Raw genomic sequence first — 15,986 nt, 5'->3', positions numbered from 1 at the left:
TCAGTGTGTATGTCCCTGTACTAGTGTACTCTACATGTGTGCCCACTCTTCCTATTGATGCTGTGTGTAGTTCTGGCAGAAAAGTGATGATTTTCTGTTCTTAGTGTATCATTATAGCTAATGTGTTTGCCTTTAGTTAATTGTATCAACTTGCTGATTACTAAAGGTGAATGCCCCAGTGGGGGCTCATCAGTTACAGCATTAAGAATATGGACCTATACAGTACCCTAAAACTTGGGTAGCTACTTACCCTTGGAAATTAATCTTCAAGTGTGACTTAGGTGGGTATCCCAGAGGGGACACTACAAACACAATAAATGAATGAATGAACAGATGGATGATGGATGAATGAATGAATACAAGATAATTACATCTATCCAGCCTTAATCCTCACATCTCCACCTGAATGGCTCATCAGCAATCTCAAACTAAAAGTATCTCTGTCTAATCCCCTTTCCAAAAAGCTGCCAAAATTACATTTCAAAAGCCCAGATCTGGATCCATTACTTCCCCGCTCAAAAATTCTCTCTCTGTCTCTCTGTCTCTCTGTCTCTGTCTCTCTCTCTGTCTCTCTCTCTCTCTCTCTCTCTCTCTCTCTCTTTCTCTCTCTGTCTCTCTCTCTCTCTCTCTCTGTCTGTCTCTCTGTCTGTCTCTCTCTGTCTCTCTCTATATATATACATATGTGTGTATATCTATGTATGTATATATGTCTATGTGTGTGTATATGACAGAGGAGACTGGAATCATGAAAACCGATTTGGAGGCTATTGCCAGGTGAGGAGTAATGAGAGACTGACCTAGAGTTGTTGGTCATGCGAAGGTGGGGCCAGATGCAAGTTATGTTACAGAAGTAGAATCAGTATGACCTGACAATTCATTGAATATGAGGGGTGAGGATGTGGGAGAGGTAAGAGTCAAGGTGGAAGTGTGTGTGTGTGTGTGTGTGTGTGTGTGTGTGTGTGTGTGTGTGTGACAAAGAGAGAGATACTGCTTCTAAGATAAAAATACAGACTCCTCAACCTCACATTAAAAGCCATTCATAATCTGGCTCCCACTTATCATTCCTGAGTTACCTCATATTACTCTTCTACATATATTCTTCAGGCAAACTTACCTACTGTTTCTCAAACTCAACATCCTATTTTCTCATATCTCCTTGCTAATGCCCACATAGTTTTCCATGCCCAAAATACACCCCCTCCTGATTCCTGCATACAAGAAAACAGCAAATAGAACCGTTTGTTTGGAAAATAAAGGGTTTTCCCCCCAAGGAAATAATGTGAAATCCATTGGAAAAGACATTTTACAACTAAATGCCAAGTGCTGGCATTTATATTTTATCCTGAAGACAGTAGGGAATCACTGAGGCTTCTTGAGCAGAAGAGTTATTTATTTGGTTATATCCTTATTTTAGAAATGTCAATTTTGCAAACTGTGTTCAAGACTGATGAGGCAAGGGAGAATTGGAGTCTGGGAGACCAATTAGAATGTGAGAGATGATGAGAGCCTAAACAAAGGTGTTGGTCTAGTGAATGGAGAGAATGGAATGAATGGGAGAGACATCACTGGGGCAGAATCAACAAGATTTTGCAGCCAGTTCCTTGAAGGAGAGGGAAGGGTGGGTAAGGGTCCAAGAAGACCTTGAGGTTGTAAACTTAGGTGGCTAGAAGGAAGTAGAAGATAAATTTCTAGAGAAATAGGGAAGTTGAGGTAAAGAATAACTTTTTAATAATTAGAGCTATCCAAAGGTGGAATGCCTTGGCAGGTAGTGAGTTTTCTCTTATTAGGTACAAGAAATACACCACATAAAAGGGCATGGATGGGTTACAATCCACATTGCTGCAGACAGCACCCATATTGGATAGCAAGGGAGACAGAGTGAGATGGGGAGACAAAGACTACTGTGCTACAGACAGTACCCCATATCAGACAGTGAGACAGAGATAGAGAGAAAGAGAGCATTTATTAAACATTTACTAATTGCTAAGCCCTGTACTAAGCCCTGGAAATGCAAAAATAAGCAAGAAAGACAGTCCCTACCCTCAAGAAACTTACATTCTAACAGGGAAGACAGCACATAAGAGGAGCTGGAAAGTGGATGGGGAGGAGGATGGAGCATGACATGGAAATGGCCTGATGCCTGATGATGGCATTGATCTAGGCAAGAATCCAAGGATGGTTCCAGGGGCAGAGTCCAAGGACTAGTAAGGAGGAGGAGATGATAGATCTTGCAGAGACTGAAATGTTGTGTAGATAAAAGTAAATATTTATGAAGCAATTTAAGGTTTCCAATATACTTTCCCTAGAACTACAGATCTCAACAGAAAAGCCAAGACAATTCTGTCACTTGCCAGTAAACAACTCCACATTATGTGACATCCTGAGCCCCACCCTCCATCTTGGAGCAGACTGATAGTGACCAGGCATGTCCAACCTCATCAGAAACTCAATGTCAAGAAAATGGAATCTTCCTTTTAGTGGGGTTTCACAAATTGCCATGTCAACTCCAGTGTTTTCTATGAGGCTGGAAGCTGGAGGCAGCTGTTGTCTCAATGTGGACAGTAACCTAAGTCCAAATCCTCCCCCACACACTTAGTAACTGTGTGACCCTGGGCAAGTCACTTAACCCTGACTGCCTCCAAAAAATAATCTGTCTACATAAAAAATGTTTGCAATTAACAGAGCAATAGAGCTAGGAAGAGGATGATCGCTGTCTCAGCCAAGGGATACAAGAGGGACAGAACAAGAACCTTGGGGGACCTGAGAAGACTTAGAGTCAGAGGCAGAAGAAGAAAGAGAAAGATAAAACAAATCCTTTTTCTCAAATTGTGAATTAAATTCCAATCCTTTTTTTCCTGAATTACCCTTGGTTAAATATTTCGTTCCAAACTAAGCCCCTGAATTTCACTCTGCCGTGTACCTGGTAACCTCTTGACCCCTATGCAGTAAAGGGAAGGTCATGGTGGAGGGTGGATGGGGTAGCAGATAGGGCTCTGTCCTTGGAGGCAGGAGACATCTGAGTTTCTATCCCAACTCTGACATTAATTAGCTGTGAGATCAGGGGTAAATTACTTTGACCTCGGTTTCCACATCAGTAAAATGGGGATAATAATATCTGTAGCACCTAGTTCCTCAGGTTGTTGTGAATCTCAAACGAGGCAATATATACATATACGTATATGTATATATACGTATATGTATATATATATGTATGTATGTATATGTATATATAATATACTTCTGAAACAAGGCCCTTCTTTTTTAACATTTCGTATTCTTCTTCTGATGCTGCACATGTCCATGTAAGGTATCCCAAAAATCTTAGGGAAGACTTATGCTCAGTAGCTTAATAACTTCAGGCTTTAACAAAGATTTCATAATAAAGCTATTTAATACTTTAAAGTTGCCCTAATACTTTTGGGACACTCTGTCCATAGGACGGCAGAAAAAGAACTAAAATTTCCATAACACTTTAATGGGGTTTTTTTAGGTATTCATTATTTTAATTTGAGTTCCAAATTCTCTACCTCCCTCTAGCCCCTCCCCCACTCATTAAGAAGCCAAGCAACTGGATGCACATTATACATGTGAAGTCAGGCAAAACACATTTCCATATTAACCATGTTGCAAAAAAACAAAACAACACTTTAAAGTTTAATGCCGTCTTCCACAGGCAGCCTTTCCAGGAGCCCCCCAACCCTTGCTGCCAGAGCCTTTCCCTCTAAGGTAACCTTAGGTGATCCTCTGTATATATCATATATGTACCTGTTTATGAATATTCTGTCTCCTACTAGAATAAAAGGTCCTTTGGTTTCAGAGAAACTGAGAAAATTTCTATGAACTGATACCGAGTGAAGTGAGAAAAACCATGAGAACAATTTATACAGTAACAACATAACAGTGAAGAAAAACAATTTGGAAAGGCTTCAGAACTCTGATCAACACAACGATTAACCATGATTACAAAGGACTGACAACGAAGCATGTTGCCCACCTCTTGACAGAGGGGTGATGGATTAATATGAAGAATGAAACACACAACTTTGGATTTAGCCAATGTGAGAATTCGTTTTGATTGAGCGTGCTTATTTCTTATAGGATTTTGTCTGTCTGTCTTTCCTTCTTTCTTTCTTCCTTTCTCTCTTCCTTTCTTTCTTGTTTGTTTTCAGTGGAGGAAGACATGGGAAGCAGAAAAATAAGTACTTATTACTTTTTAAAAATAACATTTTATTTTTTAAAAGATTGTAAGGTGAGAACTTTAAAAAAATTTTTATTAAAAAAATTTTTTTAATTAAAAAAAAAATTCTATCCCCAGTACTCAACACAGCATCTGGTACATAGTAAGTGCTTAATAAATGCTTGTAAACTGACTGATTTGCAAAGGTCTTTCCTAGCGACAACTAAGGCAAGTATGATTAACTCCATTTTACAGATGAGGCAAAATGCTTCCTTAAGGTTACATTGGTACTAAGCATAGTAGCCAGAATATGAATGTTTGAGTCAGGGAATGCCATAATCTCTGAAGAATTCAAGTTCACCCAGACAGCAATGGAGAAGGGCATGGTTGTAAGGCACAGGCTTTGAAACATTACCAAAAAAGAGATGGAAAGCAAAGGATGCCTTCAGAGAGATGGGTGCAGGAAAAGAAGCCCGGCTGGGTTGGTCATTTTGGGACAGTGAGGTATAACCAGTGGATGGTCTCTGTGCTCAGACAAGAGTCATACAGAATGAGAAGGCATGGCTGATTTGGCATCTCTATGCCAGGAGGGATTGCCCACATCAATGATATCACCCTGCATGGATGCCAGCTCTTACTGCCTGGGCGAGGTCAAGATGTAGTTGCCAAATTCCTCAGGGCTTTTCTGATCCCCTGCGGTCCTTGGTGTCAACAAGTATCACGTGTGAAATTCTCCATCCTGAGCTCACCACATCCCGATATCTGAGGGAAAGTGGGAAAACTCCTCCTGAGTAACAAAATCTTCAGTGTGACCATGTTCCCCTTGCGTTATCTACATTAGGAGAAGATGCCACTGGAAATGACCCCAGCCCTTATGATTCAGCCTGGAATGTATAGAGGCCTGACTTGTGGCAATTCCTAGGACATCGTCCTTTCCTCTATACTGGGAGAGGGCCAGATCATACATAACATATGGACATACACACATACGTATATATATACATACTAACATGCATAATTATCATATAGCTGGCAAACAGAGCAGGTCAATGCTTCCACATGTCAAGCTCTGGGGATTTCTTCCCTCAATAGGCGGCACGGTGGGGAGAGTGCTAGATCAGAAATGAAAGGACCTGGGTTCAAATCCTTACTCCTTACTAGCTGTGTGCCTTCAGGCGAGTTATTTAAATTCTCTGGATCCCAGTTTCGTTATCCACAAACCATTCTACCACTCTGGTTCTTCCTCTATAAAATGATAGGGTTTGGGGCAGCTAGGTGGTGCAGTGGATAAAGTACCAGCCCTGGAGTCAGAAGGACCTGAGTTCAAATTTGGTCTTAGATATTTACTAGCTATGTGACCCTGGGTAAGTCACTTGACCTCAATTGCCTCCAAAGAAAAAGGAAAGTCAAGACCTCCAAGACAGTTTGGTGGAAACCACTTTTCAGAATAATGTGGGGTTTGTTGTGGTTGTTTGCATCTAAGTCTCCCCAACCCCCCCAGGCTGGAAGTGCAGCAGCTACTCACTGGTTTACTCCACTGCTGGTCCACACTGAAGCTTTGATCAGTTCCATTTCCAACCTAGGTTGGCTTGGCCTTCCATTCCTGAGAGTTCACCATATGGATGGGCAGCTAGGTGGTGCCATAGTGCACAGAGCACCAGGCCTGGAGTCAGGAAGACTCATCTTCCTCGGTTCAAATCCGGCCTCAGACACTTCCTTAGCTGTGTGACCCTGGGCAAGTCACTTAACCCTGTTTGCCTCAGTGTCCTCATCTGAAAAATGAGCTGGAGGTGGAAATGGCAAACCACTCTAGTATCTCTGCCAAAACTCTACACGGAGTCACAAAGACACAAGAAATGACTGAAAACAACTGAAGAACAACAGCATATGGATGCCAGACATAGTGAGAACACCCAATCGACTTTAGCCCTACTGCAACTCGGAATCCCCGACTCAAGCCATCCACCAGCCTCAGCATCCCTAGTAGCATGGATTATAGGGAATAATAATAATAATAATAATCATAGCTAATAGTTAACATTTATATGTGCCAGGCACTGTGCTAAGCACTTAATAATTATTATCTGATTTGATCCTCACAACGACTCTGGGAGGTAGGTGCTATTATTATCTCCATATCATAGTTGAGGAAACTGAGGGAAACAGAGGTTAAGGGACTGCCCAGAGTCACACAGCTAGTAAGTGTCTGAGGATAGATTTGAATTAGGGTTGTCCTGACTCCAGACACAGTGCTCTATCTACTACGCCGCCTAAATGCACAAAATAAAATAAATAGGATGGCAAAGGAAGCCAATTATATTGAAATACAGTTATCAAGATTTTTTTTTCAAGTTCATGGCCCCGAGGTTAAGAAACCCTGGACTACATATGTATAGGATCTCTTCAATAGATTCCAGATAGAAACTTCTAGATGTCCATCAACCATTGCTATGGCCAAAAACTCATTGACCCTTGGACCACGGTGGGGATGAGCCTCTCCAACCCTGCCTACGTTGGGTGATTCTCAGATACCTGACACAGAGCCCATTGCCAGGTCTTACAATAGATCTTTACAACTAGAATCAGAGAGACCGTAGCTCACAGCCTGCCTGTAACACTGGCCAAGTCTATGACCATGGGCAGGTCACACAATGCCTCTGAGCCTCAGTTTCCTGATGTATAAAGAAACGGTGACAATAACTACAGTGCCAACCTCACAGACTTGTTTTAATGATCAAATGAGATCGTATAGTGCAGCATTTAGTGGCTTAAGGAATACAGCATGGAACCTGGAGTCAAGGAGACCTGAATTCAAATTCTGCCATACACACTTACTAACTATTTGACCTTGGGCAAGTCACTTAACTTCTATCTGCCTCAATTTCCTCATCTGTAAAATGGGGGTGATAATAATAGCACCTACCTCCCAGGGTTCTTGCAAAGGACAAAAGAATTAATATCTGCAAAGCACTTTGCAAGTCTTAAAGCCCCATATAAATGCTAGTTATTATGATTATTATGGATGAGCCTGACACCAGCACCCTGCTAATTTAGATTTGATTTGGGGATAAAATGTGACATTGAACGTTATAAGTCATTGAACTTTAAACAGGAAATTTACTTTGCCTTAACACAGCAAGGATATGAGACAATGACACAACTGGTATTCTAAAGAGATAAGAAAGGAAAAGTACCTACATGTACAGAAATATTTATAACAGCTCTTTTAGTGGTGGCAAAGAATTGGATACCCATCAACTGGGGAATAGCTGAACAAGTTGTGGTCTATGATTGTGATGGAATACTATTGTGCTTTAACAAACGATGAGCAGCACGCTCTCAGAAAAACCTGGAAAGACTAACATGAACTGATGCAAAGTGAAATGAGCAACACCAGGAGAACATTGTATACAGGAACAGCAATATTGTATGACGATCAACTGTGAATGACTTAGCTAGTCTCAGAAATACAACAACCCAAGTCAAACAAACAAAAAACAACGATTATACAGCTGTCACTGGGTAGCTTCTATAGACCAGCTCCCCTTATCTCTATATACAAACTATTCTGGCCAGCAAAACAGAGTATGGTGATTCCTATAGTCATCAAATTTATGGGGCTCTGACTGCAAATGGGTGAAGTATTAGCGACCAGAAAATGCATCAAGGGAGGCAGATGCCAATGAGACTCTGTGCCTTTAGAAAAAATTAATGCCTGTTGCAAGGGCAGAGGAAACTCCAGTAGGTAAAATGCATTGTTGTTATTGCAAATCTTAAAGTCCTATGAAAACATCAGCTGTTATTATTTAATATTAGGCCTACATTTGAAGCCCTTCCTGCATGGGACCTACAGGGAATTTGTTCTCCAATGGCATCACCTCTGAGAACCAGGTTCTCCTTTTGTCAAAATAAACTATTAGGATAGGACTCCTTTGGCGGGTGGCAGGCAGAGGGCTGGGCAACCACATCTCTTTGCATCTCTGAAGCTTTTCAAAGTGTCCTCCTAACAGCAACCCTGGGAGGTAGGCAGTGTAAGTACTATCACTCCCATTTTGTGGATGAGAAAATTGAGGCATAGAAAGACAAATTAGTTTATCAAAAATCATACAGCTAATAAATATTGGAGCTGGAATTCGATTCCAAGATTCCTTGCCTGCAAGCCTAGTTCTCTTTGCACTGTAGATACTGATACAGATTGCTGACAGTGAGTGGGTTTAGAACATCCTAGAAGAATTATTAATGGGCAACAGAAGAAATAAGAGTTGTCATTACTGAAGGCTATCCCAAAAGTCTTGAAGTTTACAACTGCACTAAGACTTTTGGGACGCCCTGAATAGTGCCTTTTAAGGTTTGCAAAGCACCTTATAGATTTTGTCTCATTTTGGTGGGAGCTTGGTGCATCAGAGGAAGCACTGTACTTGTAGTCAGGAAGACCCAGGCTTGAATTTCACATTAAGGCACCAGCTATGTGATCCTGGGCAAGTCACTTAAACGCTCTGTGCCTCAGTTTCCTCATCAGTAAAATGACGGGGTTGTCCTCCCTGGCCTTTAAAGTTCCTTCCATAACAACATGTGAGCAAAGTAGAACAGGCCTTATTGTCCCCATTTTACAGATGAGGGTCAAGTACAAGTACAAGGTGGTCAGTTTGAACCCAGGTGTCCCTGACTCCAAGTATAGAAATCAATCCACTATGCCAGAGTGAGAAAAGTCATCTCAGCCGAAAAATCAGGGGCAGAATCAAGGTAGAACAAGGGGTCTACCAAGTGCCCATGTGGGCTGAATCCTTGTAATAGTAGGGAGGGGCTCCTTGGGGTTGGTGGTACTCAGGAAACCAACTCTTAAGAGCTCTTGGGAGAGTCTATTCTTTAGAACAGGGATGGGGAGCCTGCAGCCTCGGGGCTACATGTGGCCCTCTAGGTCCTCAAGTGCGGCCTTTTGGATTCTGTCAAAGGGCCACACTGGAGGACCTAGAGGATCCTATGTGGCCTCGAGACCTCCCCACCCCTGCTTTAGATTATGTTCAGCCTGCACGTAGATGCACTCCCCTGGCTAGAACCAGCCTGGCTTGTTTGCAGTAAGCCAGGCCACATGAGCACCCCCCACCTCTCCCCAAGAGCTGTAAGGAAGGTTTTGCTCCAGTTTCTGAGCAGTAGATAGTCCCCTTGACCCTTAGAGGCTAGCCTAGACCTAGGGTGGGACAACTAGGGCTTTGTTCCAGGGTGTCAGAATTCAGAGGCACAGGAGGCACTGTCACGCCTTCATCAGACAGAAACAAGAACAACAAAATTAAAGAGGAAATCACCTCATCATATTCTTCCTTCCATTCCCTCTTCCCAGTCTGGCCCTGTCCGGGTCCCTCTGTCTCCATCAGAACATGGAGCAGTGTCCTCGGATCCCCGGCCATGTGCGTCACCCCCTTCCTTCTCTTTGCCTCGGGTCAGACTTTGCACCCCTGCAGCTGCTGCTGGTCACAGCCCTTCCCAGGGGGCCCCCTGCCCGGGGAATGTGGGAGAAAGGGAGGCGGAGACAGCAGCCCCTGCACCCTTTCGCTGCAGTCTGCTTTCCCCACCCAAGCTGACACATCCCCTAGAATGGGGCGTTTGCCTGCAGATGGAACTCCCCCGGAGCTCAGAGCAGTCGTGATCAGTCACCCCCGTTAGCCCAGGCCTGCTGGGAAACCGAGAAATGAACAAAGAGATGTTCACTGTTCTCCCCTCCCCCTGCCTTTGACCTGAAGGAAATTTACCCAAGGAATGAATCACCTTGCTCCTGTATGACGGGGAGTTGGAGGGGAGCTTTAAGGGGCAAGGCTTTGCCAAGGGCAATAATTTGGGGGAGAAAAAAAGAGGTGAACGAGCATTTATTAAGTGCCTACTCTGTGCCAGGCACTGAAATGTCATCTCATCTGATTCTCACAACAATCTGTGAGGTACATATTATTATGATCTCCATTTTACAGCTGAGGAAACTGAGGCACACAGAGGTTAAGTGACTTGTCCAGGGTCATACAGCTAGTAAATCTATGAGGGTGGATTTAAACTGAAGTCTTCTTGACTCCAGGCCTAGTGCTTTACCAATATATCAGCCAGCTGCCTATGTTTCTAGCAGCTAGGTGGATCGGGAAAGACTCTGTGTAAGACACAGGGCTTCAGCTGAGTTTTGAAAGAAACTGAGGATTCTAAGATGCAGAGGTGAGAAGGGAGGGCATTCCAGGCTTGGGGAACAGCCAGGGCAAAGGTGCAGAGATAAGAAATGGACTGTGGTATGTGAGGAACAGCAAGAAATCTGGTCTGGCCACTCCACTAAGTGCTCAAACGGGAGTGGGATGTACCAGACAAGGTAGGTCACAGCTGGGTTATGAAGGGCCGGCTAGGGGGGCACCATAGTGCATAGAGCTCTGGGTCTGGAGCCAGGGAGACACATCTTCCTGAGTTCAAATCCAGCTTGGACATTTACTAGCTATATGACCCTGGGCAAGTCACTTAACCCTGTTTGCCTCAGTTTCCTTATCTGTAAAATGGGCTGAGGAAGGAAATGGCAAACCACTCCAGTATCTTTGCCGAGAAAACCCCAAATGAGGTCACAAAGAGTTGGACACGATTGAACAATAGGTTATAAAGAGCTTTAAATGCCAGAGAGTCAGTTTGTATTGGAGCCTAGAAACAAATAGGGAATCAAAGCCAGGTGTCACCACCTCTATAAAACCTTCCCTGACCCCACTTCCAGCCAAAAATGTTCTCTTCTCAAATTTCTCACAGTGCTTGGCCTGCCCTTCTCTGTTGCCTGATCTCTATCTCCCTCATAGCTTTCCCTTACGGTTATCTGTAAATACATCTCCCTCTAATCCCTAGTTTTCGATTGTAAGCTTCACAGAGACTGGCTTTGGGGCTCAGGACAAACTGTGGTAAAATCCCATCAAGTGCTTGCTGGTAATGAAACCCGCAACTCATTTGACTTAAGCCTCACCTCACTCCAGTAAGATTGTATGTTGTACATATACACACATATGTATTGTTGGTGTCTATATATACATACATACATGTGTTATATGAATGTATACATAATGCTCAGCAAACTTTAAAGCACTATGTCAACATAGGTTCTTTTTATTGTTATTTGCACATAGTAGGGGCTTAATAAATATTTCTTCAATTGAATTAATGGAAGTAGCATGGAAAAGAGGACTTAGTTTTTCTTTTCCAGGAAAAGAGATGAGAGAAAAATGGAGAGAGATAGAGGGGGAAAAAGACTGACAGAGGAGAAAGAAGGGGAAAGGGAATGAAGGGAAGAGCAACAGGGAGAAAGACACGTAAAGATAGAGATGGAGAAAGAGAAGAGAAAGGGAGAGAGAGGTAGAGAAAGCTAGAGACATAGAAGGAAAGAAGGGGTGAGGAGGAGATAGGGGAGATAGAAAGATAGAGACAGAGAAGGGGAAAGAAAGACAGAAGGAGAGGGAAGAGAGAAAAAAGAGAGGCAGAGAAAGATAGAGACAGAGAGGGAAAGAGGAGGAGATAGGAGAGACAGAAAGAGAGAAAAAAGGGGAGAGAGGGGAAAAGGAGGCCACAGGGAGAGGGGAGAGAGAGAGAAAAGCAGAGAAAGCTAGAGAAACAGAAAGGGAAGGGAGTCCAGGGGGAGAAGGGGGAGAGAAAAAGAGAGACAGAGAAAGATAGGGATGGGGAGACAAGGGGAAAAGAGGCAAAGGGAAGAAGAAAGAAAGAGACAAAGAAACAGAAAGCTAGAGTTAGAGAGCAGGAAGATGGCAGAGACAGAGATGAAAAACCATTAAAGAGAGGGGAACAGAGAAGTAAAAAAAAAAGAGAAGGGGAGAAAGTGAGAAACAAAGAGGACAGAGAAGAGAAACTAAGGCCCAGGGAGGTGACTTGGCCAAAGTCACATAGACAGTAAGCATCAGATAATGAAACCTTTTTCACTCCTTTCAAAAGAGAGGTAGGGAGACCACTCAGGTAGAATGTCATAAACATTGTCACAGAAAGGAAGGAAACAAGTATTTATCAACATCCTATGTGTCTTAGGTACTGTGCTAAACACTTTACAAATATTAGCTCATCTGATGCCATCGACAAAACCCAGGCAAGTAGTTTCTATTAATGTTCCTGTTTTACAGATGAGGAAACTGAGGCAGAAAGAGGTGATGTGACCAGCCCAAGGTCTCACAGCCAGTAAGTATCTGAGGCTGGATTTGAACTCAAGTCTTCTTGATTCCAGGCCCAGGGCTCTACCCACTGTACCATCTTTCTGCTTCTAGGCATCAAAATTAATTGGTTTTGCTTCACTATTTTCCTTGGTTACAGAGAGGGTTTGCTTCTGGGAAAGGAGAGGGTTGGAAGGTGGGGTATCAGGGTATACCTAGAAATTACCATAATTTTTTGTAAGGAGTCATCAATAAGACATTAAAAATAAACATAATCACTTCTTTTATCTCTTCAGCTTACTACCCTTTCCCTTCAGCCATTTTTCCCCTTTAGTATTTAAAATTTGGCCCTAGCTTTTGATCATTGCTTTTGCAACCTAGCTGGTGTTCCAGGTCTACTCAAACATGCTCCATAAGCCATTGGATTGAGTTATCTAATACCCAGCCCTTTCTTTTCTTTCCTTGCTTCCCTTCTTAACCTAGAACCTTCTGTCTTAACCTAGAACCCTCTGTTCTAACCTAGAACCATCTCCTTCTGCCTTTCATGTCACTTCATGCTCCTCCCTTACAATCCTACAAAGGTGACAAGTGTAGACAGTGAAACAAACAAGTCTCTGTCATGCAGGATTACGCAGGATTTTAGACTTGGGAAGGACCCTGGTAGCCATCTACTCCAGTGGGTAACTGAACAAGAATTCCCCTTCCTAACATACTTGCCAAATCCTTATCCAGTCTCTCCCCAAAAAGAGTGAAAGAAAATCGGGGGTCGCTTTTACCCTACGTGGACAATGACTGACCATATGCTTGCTGGGATGGCCCCAGAATTCAGTAAGATGTCAAAGACTGGATTGCTTCCTCATTTGCTAATTGTCCCTGATTACAAGAGAAAATTTCCAGCCACTTAAAATGAATAAATGGATGATTTTTAAATGAAATTGAGAGTGGTTCCCAGCGTTCTAAGTGTGACTCTGTGGCATCAATTAACCACCCAGAGGATGGGGCCATTGACCACAACCATGGTGTGTTATCTACCAAAGACCCATTTCCTGGATCTCTGGAAGCGTCTCCGGTCGACTGGCAATTATTGATCTCGCCAAGGCCGGATTCTTTGCTAATGCAGGCCTGGGAAGCCAATGATCCCTCCAGAGCCTTGTTTGTTTGTTTCCTGCACTTGCTTTTCTCGGGGGAGATGAGTACGAGGTTGCATGCTAAGACTGGATCTATACTGGTATGGTTCCCTTTCCCCTCTCCACTAGCCATGGCCACATCCTCTGCACCAATCCAAGAAAGACCCCAGACCTAATGAAACACTGAAATAAACCCATGTCCTAAATGGGGCTTACTCTGATTTAAACTGAGTGTGTGGCTATAACTAGGGCAGGGCAGGTAAGGTTTATTCTCCAGGGAACCAGTATCTAGTGGGGCCGGCTTCCTTTCCACCATTCACAAGACTGATGAACCCAAGCTACATTGGTCTGCTACCAGTGTTCATCCCTAGAAGGGGTGGATGGGAAGATAGGCACTGGGGGAGGGAAAAGATTGGGGTTTGGGACCCATGAAGGATGGAGGATGAATGGAAAAATTAGGCTGTTCCTCTCAGTGCAATAGGAGCTGTGGTCAGAGGGTGCCCTATGCCATTACTATACTCTATACTCCAGGTTGCCCAGTGTGCCATCACTGCCCCCATACACAACAATAACAACTGCTTTTAACCCATATTAAAACAATATTCCTAGCTGTGCCTCTTCAAGGGCTTAAGGAGTAAGTAATAAATCCATCCTGATTATCAAAGGAGTTAGTCTACAATGTAGAGATGGAAAGGGACCTTTACTCATCACACCATTGTTGTGGTTGTTCAGTCATGTCCAACTTTTCCTGACCCCATTTGGGGTTTTCTTGGCAAAGATACTAGAGTGATTTGCCATTTCCTACTCCAGCTCATTTTACAGATGAGGAAACTGAGGCAAACAGGGTTAATTGACTTGCCTAGGGTCACACAGCTAGTAAGGATCTGAGGCTAGATTTGAGCTCAGGTCTTACTGAGTCCAGGCCCGGCACTCTATCCACTGCATCCCCCAGCTGCCTCTTTTTTCAATAGATAAAACTGAGACCCAGTTAAGTGAAGTGACTTAGCCAAAGTCACACAGATGAGAAGAGAAAGATCCAGAGCATAAAGTCAGATTTCCTAACTCAGATTCTAGTTCTGTGGTCGTCACCATCACATGGAGCAGCAAACCTACATGGTGACTTCTTTTCCTGTAGGGAAAGCATATTTAGAGTTATCATTACCACTTCAGTAAATGGGCACCCAAAATAGCCTGCTCATAGTCAGCCTTTCAAATCCCATCTGCCAAAGTCAAATACTCTGACCATCAAAGAGGATGCGATGGCATGAAGTGTGAGTCATAGCCCTTAGGAGGAAGCAGGTTGCTGCTTCAGATCTCCTACGACAGGCAGTGTGGACGTCCTACTCAGGAAGAGGCACCCGAGGAGTCCTTGAAGCTAAAACACCAGGAGCATGAAATAATGACGTTCCCACCCCAGGTCTCTTCTAGCCCTCAAATTGAGAACAAACTATGTGGCACAGTGAATAGAGTCCTGCACCTGGAGCCAGAAAAACCTGAGTTCAAATCCAGTCCCAGTCACATCCTAGCTGTGTGATCCTGGACAAGTCACTTAACTTCTGTCTGCCTCAGTTTGCCCATCTGTAAAATGGACAAAATAACAATAGCACCCTTCCAAAGTTATTGTGAGGATAAAATGAGATAATATTTGTGCAGTAGATAGAATGCTGGACCTGGAATCAGAAGGGCCTCAGTTCAAATCCAGCCTCAGAATCTTCCTAGCTGTGTGATCCTGGCAAGTCGATTAACCTCTGCCTCAGTTTTCTCAACTGTAAAATGGTGATAATAATGCTACCTACCTCACAAGGTTGTTGTGAAGATCAAATGAGATAATATTTGTAAAGTGCTTAGCACATTTTTGATGTTATTATTCAGTCCTGTCAGCTTGTTCGTGACCCCATTTGGGGTTTTCTTGGCCAAGATATTAGAGTATTTTGCCATTTCCTTCTCCAGTTCATTTTACAGATGAGGAAACTGAGGAAAACAGGGTGAAGTGACTTGCCCAGGGTCACACAGTGAGGAAGTGTCTGAGGCCAGATTTGAACTCAGGTCTTCCTGACTCCAGGTCTGGTGGTCTACCCATTATACCACCTACCTGCCTGACACATAACAGTTGTTATATAAATATTTATTCCTTTTCCTTCCTCTTCCTCTCTCCTGTTTGTGAAGCATTTTACAGATTTCAAAGTGCTACATAAATGCTACTATTATTAAATTCTGTGATTCCGAATTAAAGATACAAAGGACCTTAGAAGGGAAGGGGAAGTGGAAAAGCAGGGAAGGGGAGGATAAGCATATATATCGTATCATAAGCATATACATATATATATATATATATATATACATATATATATATATATATATATATACATATATATATATATATATATATATATATGTGTGTGTGTGTGTGTGTGTGTGTGTGTGTGTATATCACCTATTATATGCCAGGCACTAGGTTAAGTGCTCTTTACAAGTGCCGGGGATACAAGTAGAGAAATTAGTCCCTGCTCTTAGGCGCTCCCATTCTGA

The sequence above is a fragment of the Phascolarctos cinereus genome, unplaced genomic scaffold (genome assembly GCF_003287225.1).
Source record: "Phascolarctos cinereus isolate Bilbo 61053 unplaced genomic scaffold, phaCin_HiC Scaffold_4;HRSCAF=312, whole genome shotgun sequence".
NCBI classification, from domain to species: domain Eukaryota; kingdom Metazoa; phylum Chordata; class Mammalia; order Diprotodontia; family Phascolarctidae; genus Phascolarctos; species Phascolarctos cinereus.
Note: the sequence above shows the minus strand (reverse complement) of the source record.